The sequence below is a fragment of the Rhinopithecus bieti genome, unplaced genomic scaffold (genome assembly GCF_001698545.2).
Source record: "Rhinopithecus bieti isolate Rb0 unplaced genomic scaffold, ASM169854v2 scaffold_2339, whole genome shotgun sequence".
Lineage (NCBI taxonomy): Eukaryota > Metazoa > Chordata > Mammalia > Primates > Cercopithecidae > Rhinopithecus > Rhinopithecus bieti.
The window spans coordinates 850,092-877,619 of NW_016803819.1; the positions used below are offsets into that span (position 1 = coordinate 850,092).

A 27,528-nucleotide genomic window follows, 5' to 3' on the forward strand; every position below is an offset into this window, starting at 1 on the left:
AAAAAAAAAAAAAAAAAAGATACTTATTAAAAGAAGAAGGAAGAGGGAGGGAAGGAGAACCAGTTTTCCCGGTCTCTATAATTAAACTAGGCAGTTAGAGTCAGTTGGAAATTCTTACAAATTTACATAGAAAGCACAACTATATTAATTAAAGAAACTCAAGAAATATGCACCTAAATGAAGAATAAAAATGAACAGAAAATACAATACATATCTAGAATTTTACTGAACCTAAAGTATTTAAAATGAGAAATTCAGGTGTCAGGAAATTTATGATTTCCCAGGTCTACTAAACTCCTGGAACGATTGTTGGCGTTTAATTGCTATTCATGTCTCACGTACTCTGTACTTTCACTGAGTACACTTGGAGTTAATATTTCAATTAAAAAACTAATACATCAGTAAAAACACCCTGATTTGACCTAATCATTTATTCCCAGGCTCACAGGGAAATACTGGATCTTCTTCGAGTTAATAAAGTGTGAAATGACTTCAATGCTTCAAGGGAAATATAGTATACCAGTCTTGCAAATTGTTTTTTTCCGAAAGCATGGCCTATCTTATCCCATCCTGCATCGGAAAATTTAATTGGCTTAGTTATTTCCTCTTTCCCAAATCCCTTTTTATGGCAAAGAGAAAATGAGGACCTACAGCAACCCACGCTGCTGAGGACCTAAACCAGTCCCTGTGAAAACCAAAACAGGGATGGGCTGGATTCCAGTTTGTTTCTCATAGGTTTTGAAGTCAGAGTTTTAAAAGATTTAACAGGCTGGGTGCAGCGGCTCATGCCTGTAATCCCAGCACTTTGGGAGGCTGAGATGGGTGGATCACCTGAGGTCAGGAGTTCGAGACCAGCATGGCCAACATGGAGAAACCCCACGTCTACTAAAAAAAAAATACAAAAGTTAGTCAGGCATGGTGGCAGGCACCTGTTATCCCAACTATTCGGGAGGCTCAGGCAGGAGAATCGCTTGAACCCGGGAGGTGGAGGTTGTAGTGAGCCAAGATCATGCCATTGCACTCCAGCCTGGGCGACAGAGCGAGACTCCATCTCAAAAAAAAAAAAAAAAAAAAAAAAGATTTAACATTACTTTATTTGGAATTTGGACAGCCAACTGCCAATGTCAAGCATTCCAATGATGAGAGCCTAAGACCCTGAGTTGCATTAGCATGGCACTACTGTCATCTCCAAGCCCGTCAGAGAGCAGCCAGTCCAGTGCAGACATTTGAAGCTAGGCAAGGCAGCTTACACAGCCTGGGGATTCTTCGTACTTTTCAGTATTCTCCAAGGGAAGTCTAGACAGACTTCACATTTTGTTAAGTGCAGTTAGGTTCTGTCCACAATAAAACAGAGCTAGGACAACTGTTTTGGAAACATAGTTAGCACATAATTGTAGCTAATTTAGTTTTTTTCTCTGAAGCAGCATGAAAAGAAATTTGTTTTTGTATAAAAGATGTTTTTATCTTCTACAGCCCACAGTTCCCAACAACAGAGTGTCCTCTCTCCTTCCCTCTGCTGCAAATATATGTACCTACATAACACCCACATGCATGTTTTTTCTAGCCTAAGCCACTATCTACCCCTGCTGTTCTCTTTTTGGGGATTTCTTCAAGCATATTTACAACAAAACACTTGCTGAGCCCAACTGCCACCTCACTGCTGTATCCTAGTTACATGAGCCATCAGTTCCCCAAACGCTTTCTTTCACCTGTCTGTTGGGAAACCACCTAAGCCTATACGAGGAAGAAAAATCATTCAGAACAAATGTTGGCTTGAATACTCGTGTCATTTTCTTAACTGCCTGATACAGGCTTTCACCGAGATTTGGTGGGAATCAAAAGTACATCTTTAAAAAAGTCCTGGCCCTTACCTTACATTATATACAAAAATAAAATCAAATAGATCAAAGACCTAAACGTAAGAGCTAAAACTATAAAACTTAGAAGAAAATACAGGGGCAAAGTTTCATGATATTGGATTTGGCAATGATTTTTTGGACAACCCCCAAAAGCACAGCAACAAAAGAAAAAAATAAATAAAGTAAACTTCATCAAAATTAATAACTTTTGTGCACCAAAGGACAGTCAAGAGAGTGAAAAGGCAACCCACGGTGTAGGAGAAAATATGTGCAAATCACGTCTGATGAGGAACTGATATTCAGAGCATATAAAGAACTACAACTTAATAACAAAAAGCAAACAAGCTAATTTAAAATGGTCAAAATGTTGAACAGGTATTTTTCCAAAGAAGATATACATTATATATCTGCAAAGATATACATTATACATCTGCAAAGACCCTTGAAAAAATAAAGAAAGAAGACACACAGATGCCTCATAAGGACATGAGGAGATGCTCAACATCATTTATCATTAGGGAAATACAAATCAAAGCCACCATGATATACCGCTTCACACTCACTGTGATGGCAATTATTAAAAAAACAAAACCACAAGTGTTGGTGAGAATGTGGAGAAACTGGAACCCTTGCGTTGCTGGTGGGAATGTACAATGGTGCAGCTCCTGTGAGAAAAAGTATGGTGGTGTTTCAAAAATATAATCACAATAAACAGAAGTATCACATGAACCAGTAGCTTCTCCTGATGCACAGAGCAAGAAATAAACGTAAGTGGTAATAATAAATACTCAGTGAATAAATGTAGGCCTCACATATCTTTTTCCCACAGAGAGATGTGAGAGATTGAGGCTGATAAGTAATAACAGATCTGGGACACTGTCTTCTACTTTAGAGACCTGATATTGGCTAGAGGTGGGGTAGGTAAAGGGGAGGGAATAGGCTTTTATTAGGTTGGTGCAAAAGTGATTGCAGTTTTTGTAGTTACATTTAATGGCAAAAACTGCAATTACTTTTGCACCAACCTAAGTATTTTTTGAGTCTCTATAAAAGTATTTCTCGTTTTAAATCTTCTTAAATTGGTAATACACAGTTTTTACATGTGCCCTGTGAAATGCACATTGTCATATATGATGCGTGGAGATAGGTGGGAAGGTGGGTAAAATGTTTCTGAAACAGTTAGACAATATCAAGAGCTTTACAGTGTTAATTAAGTAGTCAATTCTCATTAGCCCAGTGATTCCATTTATAGACATGTATAATCAAATACCCAAGAAAAGATTTATGTTCGAATATATTTACTGCAGTGCTATTTATAACACAATGCAATGAACATAATAGTTTATATTTACATGTAATAAACACAAATATTCAATGGTATAAAAATGGTCAATAAATTGTGGCATAGCCACAGCTTAGAGTACCTGTTTAATATTCTCAGCTATTTTAACTTTGCTAAATAATATTTAAAGATATGTGGTAGTCCCCTCTCATCTGAGGGGGACCTGTTCCAAGACTCCCAGTGGATCCCTGAAACCTCTGATAGTACTGAACCCTATATAAACTGTTTTTTCCTATACATATTTACATATGTAACACACACCTATGATTAATTTATAAATTAGGCACAGTAAGAGATTAACAATAACAATAAAATATAACAATTATAGCAATACTCTAATAAGTACTCAAATTATAGCAATACTCTAATAATAAAGTTATGTGAGTGTGGTCTCTCTCTCTCTCTCTCTCTCAAAATATCATACTGTATGCCTCTATTTTTGGAAAACAGCTGACCACAGGTAACTGAAACCAAGGAAAGTGAAACTGCAGATGGGGGCTGACTGACTACTGTATATGAAAATTAAACAACCAAACAAAATCAGAGTAAATATACCATGTTAATTCTGGTTATATTTGGATTGTGGGATTATGGGTAGATTTTGTTACATTTTTCTATAATTTCCAGATTTCTTTCCATTAGTATACTTGTATAAGAAGAAAAAAATTACAATTAAAAATATTTAGCTCTCTGAGTCCCTGAATTCAATGGACTAAATCCAAAACCCAGCCTAGGGGACATGAAGACAAGGTACCTATTTTCTCTCACAGAGATTGCTGGGTACATCAGTGTAGCCAGCAGCCCCTGCCTGACACACCGTATCTACTGCCTCCACCTTCTGGAGCTGTGTGAGGGCTGGGATCCAAGGTCAGGGTGAGGCTAGTCTTTCTCTTACCTTCCCTTCCTAGCACACAGGGAATTATCGCCCATAGAATAATCTCACTCACTAGATCCACAGAAAGATCTCAGCTCAGCAGGGCATGATGGCTCACGCCTGTAATTCTAGCACATGGAAGGCCGAGGCGGGCGGATTGCCTGAGCTCAGGAGTTCAAGACCATCCTGGGCAACACAGTGAAACCCCGTCTGTACTAAAAATACAAAAAAAATTACCTGGGCATGAAAATTAGCCGGGTGTGGTAGCGTGCACCTATAATCCCAGCTACTCAGGAGGCTGAGGCAGGAGAATTGCTTGAACCCGGGAGGCGAATGTTGCAGTGAGCCGAGATCGTGACACTGCACTCTAGCCTGGACGACAAGAGCGAGACTCCGTCTCTTTAAAAAAAAAAAAAAAAAAAAAAAAATGGACGGCCCGGGCGCGGTGTCCAAGCCCTGCCTAATCCCAGCACTGTTGAAGCAGGCCCGAGCACGGGCGGATCACGAGGTCAGGAGATCGCGACCATCCTGGCCTAACCGGCTGAAACCCGTCCTCTACTAAAAAAAATACAAAAAAATTAGGCCCCCGGGCGAGATGGCGTCGCCGCTGCCTAGTCCCAAGTACTTGGGAGGCCTGGAGGCCAAAGAATGCGCGTAACCCGGGACGCGAAGCCTCGCAGTGAAGACTCCAGAGAATCGGCCACTGAGCGACTCCAAGAGAGCGGCTGGAATACACTCGCTAGCGCTCGGGGGCCGCGAGCCTAATGGAACATCCCACCTCGCTCATACATCACATAGGTACTACAACAAGCAACAACAAGCATAGTCTAGAAGACATAGAATAATACAAAGAAACACAGAACAGACCGCGCGCTAACAGCAACCTCTGCCTACTGGGCTCAGTCCTACTTGGAGAAGATTAAATGGTTGTCAAAGTGCTTTTACATATGTTGTCTTTCTTTGGACTGTCATGAATTGGGATGACAGTTATTTTTACCTTATATGACAGGTGAGGAAACAGAAACTTAGAGAAAGTATGAGGATTGATCAAAAAACACAAGATATTATCACACGAATCCTAGTCTAGTTTGTACCAAAGAACCCTTCGTCGTGTCACACAATCAAAATACAGTCTGACTGAAACATAGTTGACTGCTGGGTGCTGTGGCTCATGTCTGTAATCCCAGCACTTTGGGAGGCTGAGGCGGGTGAATCTCTTGAGGCCAGCAGTTTTAGAACCAGCCTGGCCAACATGGTAAAACTCTGTCTCTAATAAAAATATAAAAATTAGCCAGGTGTGGTGGTACGCACCTGTAATCCCAGCTACTCAGGAGGCTAAGTCACGAGAATTGATTGAACCTAGGAGGTGGAGGCTGCAGTGAGCTGAGATCACGCCAATGCACTCCAGCCTGGGTAACAGAGTGAGACTGTCTCAAAAAAAAAAAAAAAAAAAAAAAATAGAAAGAAAGAAAGAAATACAGTTGACCTCTTTTGGGAGGTTAAGAGGCAGATTTATAAGCAACACATAGTGATATCTTGTCTCTTAAGTCACAAAGATGTAAAGTGCACAAAGACATAAAGGTTTATATTGTGGGTTGCAGATGACTTATCATGTTCTATATTCCACTAACGTTGCCACATGAACACAAACAGTTACACATTGTCCAAGCAGCAGGTATCTTGGTTGATAGGAATGAAAACTTACGTTCTTGCTGAAGTGGAAAGGAAAAGGACCAGAGGAAGTACACTCACCAAAACCACTAATGTGATTTGTCTGGTCCTTTATAAGATGCAGAACGAGAGTATACAGGCAAATTCAGGCAGCTTCCTTGGGATTTCTCTGTTCAATTTTTGGCGTGCCCTTTAAGGTAAATCCTAAGGGTTAAAAAAGAAATGGTTAGAAATATTTTCTATTTCAATATAATTTTCATATGTGCATTAGAAATTGGGGGGACAGATCCTCTTGTAGTTCCAAAGCATAATGGTTAGAAATTGTGGGGCTATTTTCTTCAAAAAATGAAATACCATTACTCTAATTATCATGTTCTTTACAAACCAAGAAGTGCAACTGCTTATCTGATTCTTAAAGAAACAAGGAACAGTAATAATAAGAAAATGACCAATTTCCTCCATTTGTGTTTTTCTCTCTGACTTCTGCAGAGTGTGCATGACTTCAAGATGCACATAATGTTTAAGAAGGAATACAGATGTAGCCTATACTTTATGCTTATAGACTCACAAAAATAAGAGGTAGTATCTTTTAGAGAAATGATCATATCTAGTTCATGGACCTCCCAGCCAATTTGGGGGCTTATGCTCCACATCACTAATAGATCTTCAAACTATTCCTGCAGGGTCCAGAGAGGGTTCCCAAAACCACTGAAGCAAGTACTCCAGTTACCCACTACCAATCAGAGTTGGTATGAAAGAGACTTACTATTTTGCCCTAAAATGTAGACTTCAGAGTCTTTTTTTTTTTTTTTTTGAGATAGAGTTTTGCTCTGTCGCCCAGGCTGGTGTGCAGTCGCATAGTCTCAGCTCATTGCAAACTCCACCTCCCAGGTTCAAGCGATTCTCCTGCCTCAGCCTCTTGAGTAGCTGAGATTACAGGTGCCCACCACCACGTCTGGCTAATTTTAGTATTTTTTAGTAGAGCTGGGGTTTCATCATGTTGGCCAGGCTGGTCTCAAATTCCTGACCTCAAGTGATCCACCCGCTTCAGTCTCCCAAAGTGCTGGGATTACAGGCGTGAGTCACTGTGCTCAGCAGAGTCAAGATTCTTTTGAGGATGTTCTTTGCATGGAGAGGCCCATGAAAAATATGATTTGGGGTTTTGGGATAATCTTTAGTAAGTAATGATGCAGGAACTATTCAAATGAAAAGAATTTAAAGTTCAAGATAAAGATATTTCAGTTGAGGAATTAAAATATATCTTAAGCATAAAACTTTTATTTTTATTTCAATGTGTGGAAATATAATCTGCCTGATTTTCCAAACTACAGAGAGCTCGCATCAAGCCATCTGAAGCTCCGAATAACTTATACAAGATTCAATATGGCACAGTGGTTTCAACACTAGACTGGAACCAGAAGGCTAGTTTTAACGCTACCTCTGTCATGCCCGGTTCATTTCACCTGTCTAAGCCAAAGTTTACTCTCGTGGAAAAAAAAATAATAAAGGAGGCCAGGCATGGTGGCTCACGCCTGTAACCCCAGCACTTTGGGATGTCAAGGTGGGTGGATCACTTTAGGTCAAGAGTTCAAGACCAGCCTGGCCAACATGGTGAAACCCTGTCACTACTAAAAATTCAAAAAATTAGCTGAGCACAATGGTGTGTGCCTGTAAACCCAGCTACTCAAGAGGCTGAGACAGGAGAATCACTGGAACCCAGGATGCGGAGGCTGCAGTGAGCTGAGATTGTGCCACTGCACTCCAGCCTGGGTGATAGAGCAAAACTCTGTCTCAAAAAAGTTAAATAACTAAAAAAATAAATAAATAAAATAAAGGAGTTGGATTATCAATAGTTCTCAACATTAAAAAAAACATTGTGCTTGTTTTTTCTTTGTGTTTTAGTTGTAGCACACTTTTTTCCACCAAAAATCTAACTAGATGCAGAAACAACACCAATAAAACAGAAGCTGGTTGAAGTATGCGTAGGGGATGTTGTCAGGAGATGCCCCCAGTTCCATCATTCATTGTGTCCCTGTGGAGATACCATAAGACCTTTAGGACTCCATAGAGCACAGTTGGAAACCTTCTGGATTAAATGGCCTTTAATATCACTTATAGCTCAAAATTATTCTGCCATAACTATCTTTATATTGGAATGACTGGGTGCTCAGTGAGATCCATAACCGTATGGGAACACAGCAATAATACTTCACCATGATCTAGTTTCAATCTTGTTAACAATGACCTCCTGAAAGAAAAAAACCACACCCTCAAATAAATTATAGAGCAATAGCTGTTAAACGATTTATGTTTCAATACATGTAATCTTTACCCAACTGTGTGAAAAGATAATTCCTGAAATGCTGCATCCTGGATAATACCTAGTAATCAAGATCATAGCAGTTGATAAAAACTATGAAAATGAATGTACAAAGTACGAGAAAGTGTGTCTCGAAATTAACTGTATACCGTCTGGACAATAAAATAAAATTTAGACTCCTCCATCTCTCGTCTACTAGCTAAGTAAATCCAGACAAGTATATTCAACTTTCCTGAGCCTCAGTTTCCACATCTATAAAGCAGAAATCATTCCTGGCAGGACTATTGTGGAGAACAGAGAAAATATTTATGAAGCACTATTCTTGGCATATATTATTTGTGCAGAATTTTGAGTTTCCACTCTTTCTATAATGGTAAAATGTCTCCTTTAAAATGTAATATCAAGGTAATGAACATGTAAACTCTATGAATTGAAAGCAAATTATTAATGTATAAGTGAAACACAGGATTCACATAGTCTTGTGCTACATCATAAAAAGGGAAAGAAGGATCACAAATGTGCCTTTCAAGTAACACAGGACATTTCCCCAAAATGAAACACTTAGGGTCAATGTTTGTTTCCAGAAAAATCTGACTTTCCAGAATAACTCCAAACACAATCCATTTCATAATTTTTTTTTTGAGATGGCGTCTCACTCCGTCACCCAGGTTGGAGTGCAGTAGCATGATCTAAGCTCACTGCAACCTCTGCCTCCTGGGTTCAAGCGATTCTCTTGCCTCAGCCTCCCGAGTAGCTGGGACTACAGGTGTGCGTCACCATGCCTGGCTAATTTTGGGAGGCCAAGGCCAGCAGATCGAACGAAATTGTGTTTGGAGTTATTCTGGAAAGTCAGATTCTTCTGGAAACAAACATTGACCCTCAGTGTTTTATTTTGGGGAAATGTCCTGTGTTACTTGAACAGCCACAAAAGGCACATCTGTGATCCTTCGTTCCCTTTTTATGATGCAGCACAAAACTACGTGAGACATTTTGTATTTTTAGTAGAGATGGGGTTTTGCCATGTTGGCCAGGTTGGTCTTGAACTCTTAACTTCAAGTGATCTGCTGGCCTCTGCCTCCCAAAGTGCTGGGGTTACAGGTGTGAACCACCGTGCGTGGCCAGAATGTTTATCATAAAAATCTTCAAGCAAAACCTATATGTTATGTTTGTCCTGTGGCTTCACATTCCTCCTGACACAATATTGGATACTCCAGAGAACCCAGTTTGAGAAGGTTAGTTCTAGTCCAAACCTCTGATTTTACTATGAAGGAAACTGTCTTACCAAAGGTCACACAGTAGGTAGGAAACATTACATTTGCAGGGCAGTTCCTGGAGAAATGAGGTGGTCTCCAGACATTAACGGTGTTAATTCATTTTAGCTTCCCCCCCGCCGAGCCTGGTACTATGAAAATGCACAGATATCGCTTACCCCATCAAGGAGTCTTTATAAAAATCAAATGGAGAAGTTTGTAGATTCCAGTAGGAGGAAGAGGAAGAGCTATACTGACAGAACAAGTGGTTTGTTTTAATGTTTCTGGGCATATGAATCTTATAGCTGCTCATGACTCCGTCTTCAACACAGGGGAGGACTTGAGGGCAAATGTTTGTTGGATGCTCCTGGCATCATCTTAGTTTGCCTACCTTGATGTTTTTGCCCTCTCTTCTTTTTGTGTCTTGACGTGTCATATGTAGTTTTGAAAGCTGTTTCCAGTCCATTTTTGGAACGACGCATAGCATACATAAAACACTTGAAATTAATACATTTATTTTTTCAAAAAAGATGCTCCCGTCTAATATCAAGTCATGTCCTGTTCTACTTCTCTGAGTCATAAAGCTAGGCTAAAAATAACTTTCTTACCACAACCCTCCACCAAGGAATGAGAATTCCATTTCTTAAAAAACAGATCCTTCATTTTTTTAAGAGGCGGAGTCTCACTCTGTTGCCTAGGCTAGAGTGCAGTGGTGTGATCTCAGTTCACTGCAACCTCTGCCTCCTGGGTTCAAGTGATTCTCCTGCCTCAGCCTCCCAAGTAGCTGGGATTACAGGTGCGCATCACACCACACCCAGCTAATTTTTGTATTTTTAGTAGAGGCGGGGTTTCAGCATGTTGGCCAGGCCAGTCTGAACTCCTGACCTCAAGTGATCCGCCTGCCTTGGCCTCCCAAAGTGCTGGGATTATAGGCATGAGCCACCATACCTGGCCAGAACCTTTCTTAAGATAAACCAATTGCCCTCACCCAAGGATGCTAGTACATAAGGTCCTAATGCTGCCAGGAGACCACCAGGTTGAGGGTCAAATAACTGAGTTCTAGTTGTCGCTTTGCCACCTGCAAAGTTTGACCATGGCATGCTACATAAATTTCTGAACCTCAGGTTGTCACCTGTATATTGAAAGATTGCCATTATAAGGATTACACAAGACACGACATTTGAAAGCATCTCATAAACTAACCATTAGCTCCTGCCTGGACTTCTACAGTAGACTCCCAGCTGGCTTCTCCCTATCCACTCAGGCCTGCTACAATCAATCTAGGTCTCCTTGCAGGTAAAGGGACCATTTAAAAAATATACAATTTGGCCAGGCATGGTGGCTCACGCCTGTAATCCCAGCACTTTGGGAGGCCGAGGTGGGCAGATCACCTAAGAGTTTGAGAACAGTCTGGTCAACATGGCAAAACCCTCTCTCTACTAAAAATACAAAATTAGCCGGGTGTGGTGGCACACGCCTGTAATCCTAGCTACTCAGGAGGCTGAGACAGAATTGCTTGAATCTGGGAGGCAGAGGCTGCAGTAAGCCGAGATCATGCCAGGCACTCTAGCCTGGGTGACAAAAGGAAAACTCCGTCTCAAAAAAAAAAAAAAAAAAAAAAAAAAAAAAAAAAAAAAAAAAAAAAAAAAGAAGGGTTTTATCACCCTTCTGCTTAAATCCCTATACTCTCCTCCCATTGCCCTTAGACTAAGTTTGTATCCTTTGTAAGGTCTGTAAGGCCTATAAAGAGACTCCAGGTCCTCCTCCAGCCTCATCTTGTGTTACTTTCCCCCTTACACATGCTGTTCCAATATTTCAGCCCTCACCAATTCCCCTGTCTAGCCAGCTTGCACTCATCCCAAACTTCATTCCTTCTAGAAAGCTATTCCTGCAGCCCCCCATGATATGCTCTCCCAACATCATATAATCCTTCCTATAGCACTAGGTTGAAGCGTATAAAATTGCTATTTTGTAGGACAAAAATGGTAGACTGTTGGCCATTTTCTTTGGTTTAGCATTATAGTAATTGCTGTAATGCTAGTCATCTTGAGTCAGTTTTAAACTCTACCAGGGAAGAATCTAGATCTGACTCATAACTAGAATCCTAGAGTTCCACACCCAAACCAAGCCAATAGTAGGCACTTAATTGTTTAATTAGTCTGATATATTGGCACTACCTTTTTAATGCCAAGCATATAATCTTTATATTGTCATTAGTAGTTAAAAATCATGTTTTTTGCCGGGTGCAGTCGCTCACGCCTGTAATTTCAGCACTTTGGGAGGTGAAGGTGAGTGGATCACCTGAGGTCAGGAGTTTGAGACCAGCCTGACGAACATGGTGAAACCCTGTCTCTACTAAATACAAAAAATTACCCAGGCATGGTGGCACATGCCTGTAATCCCAGCTAAGGCAGGAGAATCGCTTAAACCTGGGAGGCATAGGTTGCAGTAAGATGAGATCATGCCATTGCACTCTAGCCTGGGCAACAAGAGTGATAGTCCATCTCAAAAAAAAAAATCATGTTTTTCTTCAAATGCTATTGATATATTCCATAGGATTAAAATGAAAACAATGGAATGAAAAAAGAATAACTTTAATATTTTCATTTCTGGCATTTCTGGAAAGCATGAATTCTAGTAAGTGTAATATATATATATATATATAAACAAGGATAGAATTTAGCCCACTGGTAAGGTATCATTTATGGACTATTTTTTTTTTTAACTCAAATGTTTTTCACTGCTTGGCAGAATAAAGGAGCTCTCAAAGGAAACCAGATAATTTGGATTTATCTCCTTGTACAGTTTTTGGCATGTGACAGCAAATCAGCTAAAGAAAAAAAGATAACATCTAAAAGAGTGCTAGACTTGAAATGGAGGAATTTTATAAGCTTCCCCACGACATTCAAAAGAAATGCATCCTGAAACATTCCCAAATCACCTTTTCCTATGCCACATCCAACTATGTCCCTCATGAAATGAACAGAGCCAAGACCCAGTCTAAACCAAATTGAGATGGTATATGTGGTAGGTTAGGTGAACGCACAACCTAAATAACATAATAATATTAATGATAGTAATTACCATCAACATTCATTGAATGGTTATCATGCACTAGGTACAGCACTAAGCATTCCACATACATCATCTTATTTAATCATTGCTACATGAAGCAAGATCTATGATTCTACTCATTCTGGAGATGCCAGAACTGAGGTACAATGAGGCTGCCCATTTGTTAAGGTCCCTTAGCTGAAGTGAAGAAGCTGGAGTTCAAACCCCAGGCCTTCTATGGAAGAATCCAATTGCTGCTGCACTCCAATTTGGAAGAGTAGAAAGTTGAAATTTGTGCTATAACAAAAATGACAAATGATTCTATATGCATTCTATTATAGTTTCAGTGTCAACATGAGGAGTTAAAACTGAATGGCAAATTCATGAATTGTTAAGGCCCACCAGATAGGAATTTTTTCAAGAACCCCAATATTCAGCTTTAAACAGTAAATTACATTCTCAGCCTAGGTTAGAAATATAGATAGGAGTTCAACTTTTTGTGTGACGAATAGAGAATATCAGATAGGCATAAATATCATGGGCTCAGAAATACCTGCTATTCTGACTTGTTTCCTAGCTTCTTAAAAAACAATCACATTTGAGAAAGTTTTTGAGAACTCAGAAACCCCATGAAATGAGTAAACAAAACTGCAATTTCACTTTTTACTGCTTAGTCAGTAATCTCTAATCAGATAGTTCTTTCTTGCTAACACCTAACAAAATTATCTACCTCTTTCAAATAGCAAAGAAAATGAACATACTACCATTCTTACAGTGGAAATATAATTTTACAAACAAACACAAATTACTGAATCTTTACATATGATTAATAGATGGTGGTGATGAGATTATCACGCCCCTCCCCACTCCGTCTTTGTGCACTGACATTTGACCCTTTTTATAATATGCACCTTGTACCAGTGAAACCTAAGGCACCAGCTAGTTACTCATTAAACTCGGGTGCTGAGGGCTGACTTGTACAAATTAGGCTGTTAACTGCCCAGGCTGGCCTCTGTGCAGAAGTGGAAAAAAGCAATCATCATAGCTGTGAAATTCTGTCATATCGGCAGAATTGAACTACAAATTGCAGCAATTCGTACCTGACCTCTGATCTGTGAAGTTGGTCTAAACCTTTGAACCTTAGCTTGGAATTGAGAAGCAGCATTGACTTATAGAGGGGAAGGTGGCTAGCAAGTGTTCTCCACTGTGAATAGTTAACACTGTGACTGTCGGTCGGCCCCCACACCCACCTCCCCCAGAGAGTCAACCAGAGTAAAAGACATAAATAATGAGGATCTTGAGAGTGGCAGGCGTCTTACAAAAAGGCATTTGGAACAAATCTAATACAAGTATACAGTTTCAGGATGCAAGTCTTTTTAAATGAGTATGTCAAAATAAGAAAACGGAATCTTCAATAACTGAAATTCTTGGACATTTAATACTTTGTGATGTGTACATTAAAAAATTCTCTTTACAAATTAGATCAAAGTAGAGTTTAAAACGAAACACTTAAATACATTTTTAATCAAATGGTGCCATCTCTCATTTGTCACATTTTAAAATAAACGTATTACCTAATCTCTGTTATAAAATACAGACCCATATTAAGCCATCTTTGGAAAAAAGCAATCAGGAAAAACCAGTTACACTTTTCTTTGAACCCAAACTTATCTATTGACACTAAATATCAGATGTAGGCTAATAAATAAGTATAAGAATATGCATTTCTCACATATACATTTTGTTGCAACATTGATTCATCATAATGAGGAGGGAGAAGGGTTCATTAAAAGAGAGGAGCATTTTTCTTTAAAAGATTAGCTTCTACTTCAAATGCTATTCAAATTGCTCCATTGACAGAGAGAAGTGATTAAAGATTCTACTTCTCTGGTCATTTGAGACATTAACAAATTTTGAATAGCATATAAAATATAACTAAACTATTACTTATAATGAAAGAGAAACTAATGTTACTGCTTAAAGCATATAACCTACACCTAAATAATTCCATTTCATAAATTTAACTATTGGTTTGAAAACAATGATAAGAGTCTTCTTATACAAGAACTTTTCTCTGACAGGAAATTTCCTCATTGTCAACCTTTATATGCATTATCATAAAGTTAATTCCATTAACTTTTCCTTATTTTAATTTTCACATCTTAAAATTACAGTTTCCTTCTCTAAACACTGACTCTGAAATGACTTTAAAAAACAAATATGGGCAACATTGCTGATAAATTCCTGCTTCTTACCCCATGGTTTAAATAACAGGAAACTATAAAACAACAACAATACCGTGAAGATCTAGATTTTTCAAGCATATAAAGTGAAAAGCTGTTAGATGAACTGATTTTTTAAAAAATGTTTTTAACTTAAGAATTTTGGTTTTACTGCCGGTAAGACAGACTGTGCAGCAGTTGAAATTCTAACCAACTTCCAATTTTTTTTTTTTTTTTTGGTCTTCAATTAAAAAATGAACAATATGGATCGTTTGTTTATCTGGCCTGATCTAAATTGCTTTAACCAAACACAATTATTTCTTCTTCTCTTCAATTAAAACAAATAAGGTTTCCCCTACCTTTCCAATCTTGATCTGGCTGCGACAGGCTAACTGTAATGAAAGCTTTGCTCAAGCAACCTTCGCTCCCTTCGCTCCCAATACCAGAAGCTGTGTAACTCTGTTATACATGGCACAGGGCTCCTCACTGGTCAACGAAATGAGCTTTGACCACTTAATGCCTTGGGAGTCACGTGCTAAGGGCACCTGAAATGAGCTTGAGTGGGTGGTACAGAAAGAAGGGAGGTGTTAAAACTGCCACATACAAAATGCTCAACAGCAACCTGAAACGGAATGAAAACCCTACTGTAACTGATGGATTTAGGGAAGGCTCTAGAAGACAAAAACTTTGCCAGTTCATAGAGGAGGGACGTTTAACAGAAATATTTTATTCAAACCCAAATAATGACCATAAGGAAACAAACGATTTTTCAAAATCCACCATCCTAGAACCAGATAGATGCCCATTACGTTTGTACAGCTACATGCAGAGATAAAAACACAATAATGCCTACCTCATCTAGGCTGTTGGGATTAAATAAATAAATATATGTAAAGTGCTTAGAAAAGCTCCTGGCATATAGAAAATACTCAAAAAGTGTTACTAGGATTTCTTAGAAATGTTATATTTTTAGCAAGTGTTGCTTTTCCCCTTCTCATTATCTCTGGGGTAGGTAACTTGGGTTAAGTACCTTGTGTCTAAAAGACTATCAACAATCATGTTTATGATGATCAGTCTGGGAGAAAAAAAAATAGGAAAAAATTACACATGAACCAAACCCTCACCTTATTTTAGTTTATCAGTCTGGAGCTAGAAATTGATTTACTCATAAGAAGTGGAGACAAGTAGAAGAGGCATAGAATGAAAGAGAAGCAGGCAGGACAGCAGGATTTATGATAATAAAACCATCTGTACATAACAACGGATCAGGAGGACCTGAAGCACTTAAGCTGAGTAAATACACTCCTTTTCAAGCAGTTATGGGGTGGAACCTCATCGAAAGTCTCTCCGGAGGCTGAGTTTGTCGGTTCAGGCAATGGGAAGGTTAGAGGAAAAGGGAGCTGAAGCTGCCCTAGAGGAGGTCCTGAAAGCAGTGTGACTTCTGTGTCTTCTGCATTGGGATTAAAGTGAGCTCTGTGGCACATTAAGAGAGGAAGGAGAAACTAACTGCTCCTAAAACAAAAATTTCAAAAAAAAATATGGTCCCCAGTTTTCCCTGAGTCATCACTGTATCATTGTTAACCTTATTCAGTTAAACCTTAGTAATTTGAAGGAGCCAGAGTTGGAAATAAAAAGGCCAGAATGGGCCGGGTGTGGTGGCTCGTGCCTGTCATCCCAGCACTTTGGGAGGCAGAGGCGGGTGGATCACTTGAGGTTAGGAGTTCGAGACCAGCCTGGCCAACATGGTGAAACCCTCTCTCCACGAAACACACAAAAATTACGCGGGTGTGGTAGCGGGCTCCTGTAATCCCAGCTACTCGGAAGGCTGAGGCACGAGAATGGCTTGAACCCAGGAGGCAGAGATTGCAGTGAGCCAAGCTGGCGCCACTGCACTCCAGCCTGGGCGATACAGTGAGACTCCATCTCAAAAAACAAACAAACAAACAAAAAATGGCCAGAATGACAAGAACATTTTCAATCTATTCATCTACCCATATATTTTTTTAAAAAGACAGTTTTATTACTCCTATATAAAATAATAGCTATTGATAGTGACTATAAATTATCAACAAGTTAACATAGGGTCAAAATCCAAAACAAGTCTAAGATTATAACTATGTTAAATATTATATAAAACTAGATCGCTATGATCTGGCTGAAGGAACTCTGAAGCAATCCTTAGTTATTAAGGCAGTGTTTTCAAAAACTGATTTTAGACAAATTTAAATTCCTCTTGACTACAAATGGGACACAGAAAATCTGTTTTTCTATAAGAGTAATTGAGTATATTATGTAAGAAAACGTTCTGGCATGTTTTAAGCATTAGAAAGAGAGTATTTTGAAATGTAGGTTTGGTGTGAGTGTGTGCACGTGTGTTCCTATACTAAATGTTACCAAAAAATAACTTAGGCAAAAACATAGGAAATAAACCATCTCAGGATGATGAATTTTAAGACTAAGAGAGTAAGGAGAAGGCAATTTTTCACTGAATACCTGAAAACAACAATTACAATTATAGGCTGCCCTAAACAAAAAAATGAGCAAATTTTTCCTGCCTCGGCTTTGAACAAAGTTAATTTAAAAAATACGTGCACATATGCACACTAGTTTTAACAAGCGCAAAAAATATAGAAAAGTACACAGAAAAAGCAAGTCACCCCTTCTACTGATAGTAAAAGTGGCTCCTAGTACACAGCCCTCTGTACAGGCAAATGTGCATCATAGTAGAAAAGTCATGCTACATGAGCCATGTTAACTTCTTGTTTTTCCTTTTAAGATGGAGTTTTACTCTTATTGCCCAGGTTGGAGGGCGATGGCGCTATCTTGGCTCACTGCAACCTCCGCCTCCCGGGTTAAAGTGATTCTCCCGCCTCGGCCTCCTGAGTAGCTGGGATTACAGGCATGCGCCACCATGCCTGGATAATTTTGTATTTTTAGTAGAGATGAGGTTTCACCATGTTGGTCAGGCTGGTCTTGAACTCCCAACCTCAGGTGATCCATCTGCCTCAGCCTCCCAAAGTGCTGGGATTACAGGCATGAGAAACTGTTCTCGGCCACATTAACTTCTGTATAGTTCTGGCTTGCAACAAGCTTAAATCATCCCTGGAGGAGTGATCCTTTGTCTTTCACAAAGCATCTTTGATTTAGAGTAGAATGAGAGCAGTTCTGAGGTCTGAGGCTGTGGAGAAAAGAAAAAAAAAAAAAGTATAGACGCAAAATAGAAGCCTGGGATGAGATAAGCTCTGAGGTAGATTTGGAAAAACGAGTAAGAAACAGGACTCAGGTCCAGGAGAGGAGGAAATGGAGCATAGTAAGACATGATTATGTGGCCTATTTTAGACAGGATCTATTAAGGCCATTGTGGCATCCTGGTAAGAGAGTTGTTTTTTTTTTTATTACTTTATTATTATGAGAGACAGGTCTTGCTGTGTTACCCAGGCTGGTCTCGAACTGCTAGGCTCAAGTTATCTAGCCACCATGCCCAGCCTACTTTTTAGTTTAATTTATCTAAAAGCTAAGATATAGTCAATGCAAAGATTATGTGAGTGTGTATTTGCTTTTGTATATAATAGTAGCATATCATTTTCCACAAGTATATTTGACACTGTTTAGAATTTCAAGCCTTTGCTGAAATTGTTTATTGTTTTAACACATGACTAAAGCATAAAAGAAATTGCACATATGTGTGTGCATAGACATTCAGATAGTAGCTTTCACCTGAAAAGGTGTCAAACACTGATAATGAAATCACATAACTGTACTAGTGGTATCAGCAATAATAGTTCACTAAGAAGCTAATTAACTGGTATTGAAAAACAGATGAAGTATAAAGCAGTATCCACAAGCCTATATGATTAAAGCACCATAGTATTTTCTTTCTGTTAATTTGTCTATTATCCTATTATAGCATCAACAGTCACAGAGAAGGAAGAATTAAACAATGGACATTGTCATATCTGATATTGTCCTTATCTGGACATTAGGAAGGATCTGTGGGCTGTCCTTTTAAAATTTTAAATGGTAGGCTGGATACAGTGGCTCATGCCTATAATCCCAGCACTTTTGGAGGCCAAGATAGGAGGATTGCTTGAGCCCAGGAGTTCAGGACCAGCCTGGGCAACATAGTGAGACCCCATCTATACAAATAATTAAAAAATTAGCAGGGCATGGTGACATATGCCTGTGGTTCCAGCTACTTGGGAAAATTGTTTGTTTGAGCCTGGGAGGTTGAGGCTGCAGTGAGCCATGACTGCCTCACTGCATTCCAGCCTGGATGACAGAGTGAGATCCTGTCTCAAAAATAAATAAATAAATAAATAAAAATAAATAAAATGGTAACTTTTCAATCAGTGTTCTTGGCTTATTTACTTATTTTTGTTTCTAGTTACGAAAATAAGTTTATTTACTTATTTTTGTTTCTAACTATGTTGCTCAGGCTGGTCTAGAACTCCTGGGCTTAAGTGATCCTCCTTCCTCAGCCTCCCAAGTAGCTGGGACTACAGCATGCACCATTGTGCTCAGAGGTACAACTGTTTTAAAGATTAAAATTATAAAGGTAACTAACATTTGTATATTTCATCCATTCAAAGTGCCTGACACGGGTCTAGGTACTGGGGCTATAGGAGTGAGCAAAACAGACAAAATCTCTGCCCTCATGAATGCCATAGTCTCACAGGGGAGTCAGGCATTAAATGAATGAATCAATAAAATATATAGTATGCTAGATTGTGAAAGAACTAAGGAGGAAAAAACAGCAGAGTAGGAGAATAGAAATGTGTGTGTTGGGTGGTGGGGGGGGAGGTTATGTCTGCATAATCTCTGAATTATAAGGGAAACTGTATTTACCATTTATTAGCTATAAAAATTAAGCATACTGGCCGGGCGCGGTGGCTCAAGCCTGTAATCCCAGCACTTTGGTTGCGAGGCCGAGACGGGGCGGGATCCAAGGTCAGGATCGATCGAGACCATCCTGGCTACATGGTGATACCGCCACGCGCTCATCTCCCGCTTACTAAAGAATACAAAAAAACTACCCGGGGGCGACGAGGCGGAGCGGCCTGTAGTCCCAGCCTACTCGCGGAGCGCCTGGAGGCAGTTTGAGAAATGGTGTGCAACCCGGAGGCGGGGGGCTTGCAGTGAGCTGAGATCGGCCCTGCGTCAGCCTGCGACGGAGGCCAGACTCCGTCTAAAAAAAAAAAAAAAAAATTAAGCATACTAATCCATTCGATTTTTCACGGGACATGCTATTAATATAAACTCATTTAAATCACATGTCTTAGCCGGGTGTGGTGGTGCACACCTGTGGTCCCAGCTACTCAGGAGGCTGAGGTAGGGGTATCGCTTGAGCTCAGGAGGTCAAGGTTGAAGTAAGCGGTGATTGCACCACTGCACTCCAGCCTGGGCAACAGAGTGAGAACTCCCATCTAAAAAAACAAACAAACAAACAAACAAACAAACAAATTATATATCAAGTACTTCTTGCTTACATGCTAGTGGCTATTCAATGTGAAAAGAGGCAAGGCAGACTGGGTGCGGTGGCTTACGCCAGTAATCCCAGCACTTTGGGAGGCCGAGGTGGGCGGATCACCTGAGGTCGAGTTCGAGACCAGCCTGGCCAACATGGTGAAACCCTGTCTCCACTAAAAATTTAAAAATTAGCTGGGCATGATGGCAGGCATCTGTAATCCCAGCTACTCAGGAGGCTGAGGCAAGAGAATCACTTGAACCCGGGAGGCAGAGGTTGCAGTGAGCCAAGATCATGCCATTGCACTCCAGCCTGGACAACAAGAGTGAAACTCCATCTCAAAAAAAAAAAAAAAGAGAAAGAAAGAAAAGAAGAAAGAAAGAAAGAAAATAGGCAAGGCAGCTGCCATCTCAAATAAAGTGGTAGGATCCTGGTATAGGAACTACAGAAAAAAATCTGAGAGAAAACATAATGCTTTTGGATAATGATTTTGAAGCAAACCTGATTACCTATGTCTTTCTCGAGTTTGCAGGAACTTCAGATAGTTTAAAATGGCTAGGCCGTGGGCTGCTCTGGGATCTCCACTCACCCTCACTCCATCTTATTCCCATTCCCTCTATCCTCTTTAAATCACAGTCTTTGGGCCCACCCTGAGTGCTCACCTACTGGACCAAATCCCTATCCTTTAGAAAGGTTCGCTGATAGGGCGAGACTGACTCAAAGAGGAATTCCTGAAGGAAGGGATGAGAGTGGGTGGGGATCAACCTTTTTTCAGGATAATATAAATTTAAATTTATCACCAAAGCACAATCAGTCTGTGTTCCCTACTTTCTTGTGTAATGGGCAGTCATGAAGCCCACAGACTTCAAGCACCCATGTGTGCTACATCCAACGCTGACAAGAGTACATGTGGCAGGCAGCCACTTCAATTCATCACCTCCATCTGTAATAAAATCACTGTAGCTAACTCCTATATACAGCCCTTTTCCTTCACCAGGCACTCTTTTAAGCATTTCACATATATTAACACATGCAATCCCCATACATGGTTGAGGCAGGTACTAGTATCTTCTCCATTTTTTTTTTTTTTTTTTTTTTTTTGAGACGAAGTCTCACTCTTACTGCCCAGGCTGGAGTGCAGTTCCATGATCTCGGCTCACTGCTACCTCCACCTCCCGGGTTCAAGTGATTCTCCTGCCTCAGCCTCCTGAGTAGCTGGGATTACAGGTGTCCGCCACCATGCCTGGCTAATTTTTGTATTTTCAGTAGAAACAGGGTTTCATCACGTTGGTCAGGCTGGTGTCAAACTCCCGACCTCAGGTGATCCACCCGCCTCGGCCTCCCAAAGTGTTAGGATTACAGCCGTGAGCCACGGCACCCAGTCTCATCTCCATTTTATAGATGAGAAAACAAGAAATAAAGTAATTGTTCAAGACCAACAGCCAGCAAATAAATAGTGAAGTGAGGATCCAAACCTAGGCATTCTGGCTCTTAGAGATCATACGTTACCGCTGTGAGCTAAGTAGATAATCTTCTTTCTTTCCTCCTAATTAGCTACCACTCTATCTACCTACCCATGTTTCACCTTGCTGCTCTGTCAGCCTGCTAGGGACAGGAATTTCTGTACTAAACCAGAGAAACTTTGGAACTTTGAGATGGCATCTTTGGAGCTAAGTAGGAAACCCTTTAATGTTCGATGAATGAAAGCATAACTTAAGAAAGCCACAAAATCTAATTTGAATCTAAAGAGAATTCTCTTCACATTTTCTCTCTAAGCCCTTCCTCTATCTGAGGCAGCACTCTCCATTAATTCTTTGAAACCTGCTAGATTTCATGGCCATCCCTTTCTGTCTGTCCCTCTAACATAGCAAAATGTAGCATCTGATAAGCTAAGTAATTATCAGTATTTACCTCATAGATTCTGTGGTAGTTTTAACAGACTTCTTAATCTTAAAAAGAGAAAGTTCAGAATAAACATTGAATGCTGGTAGAGAGAAGACACCTATCACCAAGTCACAAATTATGTGTAACATTGTAGCCTTTTGTTCCACTTGCGCTAGAGAAAAGCCAGCTACATTGTCATAATGTGAAAAGTAGCTATTTTTCCTCCTGAGCCAGGAGGAACAGGGCAGTCAGGTTAACAAGGGCTCAGGAAGCGTGTGGTTTTGCCAAGTTTTCTATGAGTTTTACTCTTTGATAATCAAATGGTATCTTAATAATTTCCTCAAAATTGCCACAAAAATCCCCTAAGTTCTGGATTTATCAAGCACTATGCTCTTCCATTCCAATTGGTGTTTAAGGAGCACTTTCTATAACATCCTGAGATGTACTCAAGCCCTGGGGAAGTGCAGCCAAAGACCTCAGCCTCCAGAGTAGCTGGGACTACAGGTGAATGCCACCATTCCCTGTTAATTTTTGTATTATATTATTATTTGTTTTTGTTGTTGTTGTTGTTGTGTTTTGTTTTTGAGATGTACTCAAGCCCTGGGGAAGTTCAGTCAAAGACCCGGATCATTATGTGGTTTCCGGTTTTTTTTTTTTTTTTTTGAGATGGATTCTCGCTCTGTTGCCCAGGCTGGAGTGCGGTGGCACGATCTCGGCTCACTGCAACCTCTGCCTCCCAGGTTCAAGCAATTTTCCTGCTTCAGCCTCTGCAGTAACTGGGATTACAGGTGTGCGCCACCATGCCCAGCTGATTTTTATATTTTTGGTAGAGACAGGGTTTTGCCATACTGACCAGGCTGGTCTTAAACTCCTAACCTCAAGTGATCCGCCCGCCTTGGTCTCCCAAAGTGCTAGGATTACAGGTGTGAGCCTCCGCGTCCGGCCTTTTTGTATTTTTAGTAGAGATGGAGTTTTGCCACGTTGGCCATGCTGGGTCTCGAACTCCTGACGTCAGGCGATCCACCAGTCTCGGCCTCCCAAAGTGCTTGTGATTACAGGCATGAGCCACTGTGCCAGGCCATGATGTGGTTTCTATTAAATTATAGGCGTGAGCCACCGCACCCGGCCATGATGTGATTTCTATTAACTGGGAGTTAATAATCCTCTTGGAGAGACCATTAAATGTCTGATAATTACAACATATGGAATACACAGTGAAATGGAACAGCATGTGCTATCCAGACAATGGGAGCCACCACAGTCAGGTGAAGAGCATTGCTAAGATAGATCAGAGTCCATGGGGAAAGCTTCCTCGAGGAGGTATAACTAGCGTGCATTCCTTTTTTAATCTTATTTTTTAATTTTTTGAGACAGGGTCTCACCGTGTCACCCAAGCTGAAGCGCAGTGGCGCGATCTCGGCTCACTACAATCTCCGCCTTCCCAGTTCAAGCAATTCCCCCATCTCAGCCTCCCAAGTAGCTGGGACTACACGTGCACGCCACTACACCCGGCTACTTTTTGTATTTTTAGTAGAAGAGGGGTTTCACCATGTTAGCCAGGCTGGTCTTGAACTCCTGACCTCAGGTGATCCACCTGCCTCAACCTTCCAAAGTGCCGGGATTACAGGTGTTAAGCACCTGGCCTAGCATGCATTCTTTTTTATTTTTTTGAGACAGAGTCTTGCTCTGTCGCCCAGGCTGGAGTGCAGTGGCCAGATCTCAGCTCACTGCAAGCTCCGCCTCCCAGGTTCACGCCATTCTCCTGCCTCAGCCTCCCGAGTAGCTGGGACCACAGGCGCCCGCCACCTCGCCTGGCTAATTTTTTGTATTTTAGTAGAGACGGGGTTTCACCGTGTTAGCCAGGATGGTCTCGATCTCCTGACCTCGTGATCCGCCCGTCTCGGCCTCCCAAAGTGCTGGGATTACAGGCTTGAGCCACCGTGCCCGGCCGCATTCTTATTTACAATTGCATCAAGCTGCAAACAGAGGCAATCACAAAGCCCTACACTTCAAAATATATATTCTCTGTAATTGTTTACTTTGTGATTTAAAAAGTAAAACACTTCTTTCCTGAAGAATGTTCCTTATTTCAAGAATTGAACATTCCTGAAATTGGAATAAACTTTAGACATATTTTATGATCAGCCAGGAAACGGAATCTTATCAGGGGCTTGATAAACTGGCAAGTTAGTAAATGAGTTACATGGAGTCTGAAAAGCTTTGAAAAATTTTCTTCTTAAGACCTTGGGGTTCAGTTCTTATGTAAGCCTAGTTACCTATTCAACATATTCTTTTACCACTTTGAAAAGGGAGCTCTTATTTTTTGAAAAATAAAAGTAGATATGTCAAAGAAATTTGAAAGCAATATGGAAGTAATTGAAATCATTCAAAAAAAATCAAACACTAACACTTCAGCTGTGATGGATCTATAAAAACTGGTTACACTATTAATGATTACGGGTGAAATCAGAAACACAAGGACCTCTTTAAAAGGTCAACTGCAAGGCTGATCAGTTTAGATGGGATGCTAAAATTAGCGAGGAGTATAAGCTCAGGAAAAAGAACAACATAAAATGCTAGTGAAGCAAATCGTTTAGACACAATGAGTCTGATTTTCATAAGCAAATGGTAACTTGGCAAGGCATTCAATTTTGAACTGGTTGTAAGAGTCACTCAATTGTTCAACAATGGCTATTGATCCTACTATGTGTGGCTTTGTTCTAGACCCTGAAGATTGGATGGTGACAGGCAGAGGAGTCCCTGAAGAACAGAACAGCAAGAAAGGGGCGGGGCAGTGGAAGCAGAGGGAGCGAGACAGGCAGGGGTCAGATGGGAGCGTTATAACACCCAGGTGAGGACTTCAGGTTCTCCTTGGTTGATTGGAGGATTCTGAGCAGAGAAGTGATGTGATCAGCTTTTCTGTTTTTTTTAAGATCACTGGTGTGCAGCCGGGTGCAGTGGCTCAGACCTGTAATCCCAGCTACTCGGGAGGCTGAGACAGGAGAATTGCTTGAACCCTGGAGGCAGAGGTTGCAGTGAGCTGAGATCGTACCACTGCACTCCAGCCTGGGCAACACAGCAGGACTCCGTCTCAAAAGAACAAAAATACAATACAATACAATACAATATCACTTTTTAATCAACCAATAAAATTAGCTAAAATAATGAATAGTGATTAAGTGTCACACTTCAGTAAGACAAGTATGACGGCATCAAAACCCTTCTAAAAATGAAATTGCATAGTGTATTCGAAGAGCTTGGAAATGTTTCTTTTTACTTAGCAATGATGTTATTATAAATCTATTCTTAAGAAATAAGAAAAAAATCATGTTTACCTCAAAATTCTTTATAATACATTGAGAAACAATCCTTATAGGAATGATTAAATAAATGGTGACACACCAGCCACTAAAAATTACATTTATGAAGAATTTAATGTCATGAGTAAAGGTTTACAATATATGAGCTTAAGAAAAAAGAGAGTAGATAAAAACTTTATGTACGGTGCAATTTCTACTGATACTATAGTAATCAAATGAAGAAAAATATAACTAAATATTGACAGTGGTTGTCTCTGGATAGTAAGAATATGAATATGGGTGATTATAATACATATATAATGCATGTTTGTCTCTGGATAGTAAGAATATGAATATGGGTGATTAAAATACATATATAATGCATGTTTGTCTCTGGATAGTAAGAATATGAATATGGGTGATTAAAATACATATATAATGCATGTATGTTAAATATCTGTAACATATATGACTTTGATCAGCAAAACTTTAATGATTCGATAAAATGAACCTATTTGTTCTGTCCCTCATTCTCTCCATTTTGACCCATCATTACATTCTGCCAATTCTTTTCTTTCCCTTTCTTCCTGATTTAGTTCAGCACTAACCATGCACAACCTCCCACGCCCACCCGTTGGGTTTCCTACCTGACATCTTTCCCCGCTAACCATCCTGAAAGCAGTAGGAAGAACCATTTTCCTTAGGTATGGTTGGGATCATGTTACTCCCACGAAGGGAATTTGAGGTCATCCTTGGTCATCCATAACATTGCAGGCTTTTGATCATGAGCTGCAAATCTCTGGTTAACTTATGATTACATTTCACTGCATAATTTCTCTTTGTTCCCTTCAACCTCAACAGATACACACCCACACACAAAATCTCCAAGGCTACCTTCCTTCCTTCTCTAGCTACCAGATTCTTGTTTTCCTTTGTAACTCTCCTCTTGAATGACCTTCCCCAAAAAGGACTTTATTTTATCCAGGTATCTATCTTTTTCAACACAACTTTGCTCACTGCCACACCACTTTAGCATTTCTTCTTTTCTAGATATTTGGCAATTGTGTATTTGTCATTTGGGATCAAACCTGATTCCTGTTTCATCACAACATTGCCTAAACAGCAATGCTTCTGACTCTACATTTGAAAATTAAAGCTTACATACAAAGTTTAAGACTGTCTCTTGTTTTTTTTGTTGTTGTTTTCTTTTTATTTTTTGTTGTTTTTGTTAAGACTGTCTCGTAAAAAATGTTTGTTTGCACAGTTGTCATATGTTTGCATGACAAGCTGATTATGGTTCCTTACAAAGTATACCCAAGGTATTTGCTCTCAACCTTTTCTCTCCACCCTGTGCACACACACAGAAATTCACTAACATGGATGTTCAGTAATTGTTATTGACAAGAATCCCAAACAGTTGGTCAAATGACTTTTTACTTACAACATGGAGCCATAAGTCATAATAAGATAATTTAACTTATGAAGAATCATTATGAAATAAAGACTTAAAGCTCAATCTTGTTACCTGTTTGGTGAACAACTCTGGAAAGTCAGGATAAAGGAAAGCCAAGTTGACAGCTGCTATATCGAAGCAGTTAAGAATATGCAGATGGGACCCTCTTCTGTTCTCCTACCATGTTTGTTTCAGGATTCCAATTTGAAATCTGTATGTGCCCCTTGATACCTCAATGCTTTGTCAAGCACCTCGTTTCTCTGGCTTTAGTTTTATAGACAAAGAAACCAAATAAATGGTGATGGAGCATCTTATCATAGTATGTTTTTAGAAACGCCAATGCTAAAATTACCAGTCCCCAAGTTCCAGGTGAAATTACTATAAGAATTAAATGAGAACTACTTTGATCTGACGCGTTAATGAAAACGATAGTGTCAGTCATGATTCTGAATAAGTACTCAAATAAACAATTTTAAAAATTGGGACAAAACACTACTATGAGAATACACTGTTATAAAGAGAAAATAGGCCAGGCAGGGTGGCTCGCTCATGTAATCCTAGCATTTTGGGAGGTCGAGGTGGGCGGATTGCTTGAGTCCAGGAGTTTGAGACCAGCCTGGGCAACATGGCAAAATCCCGTCTGTAAAAACAAAAAAAAGAAAAAAATACAAACGTTAGCTAGGCATGGTGGCGTGTGCCTGTAGTCCCAACTACTTGGAGGTCTGAGGTGGGAGAACTGCCTGAGCCCAGAAGGTTCAACTGTAGTGAGCCATGTTTGGGGCCACTTCATTCTAGCCTGGACAACACCGCAAGACCCTGTCTCAAAAAAAAAAAAAAAA

General features: G+C 40.0%; 1 protein-coding gene across 9 annotated transcripts in view; it reads right to left on the reverse strand.

Moving 5' to 3' along the window:
• The window catches only part of RBM47 (RNA binding motif protein 47), a 228,978-nt gene that overhangs the window by 38,787 nt on the left and 162,663 nt on the right, over positions 1–27,528 (reverse strand). For 8 of the 9 annotated variants that reach the window (XM_017854402.1, XM_017854451.1, XM_017854393.1 and 5 more), the window contains one exon: positions 5,825–5,947. The gene's annotated coding sequence lies outside the window, so the exon portion shown is untranslated. Of the gene's footprint in view, positions 1–5,824; positions 5,948–14,948; positions 15,058–27,528 lie in introns of those variants that run through there. The other variant, XM_017854432.1, reaches the window with a different exon arrangement.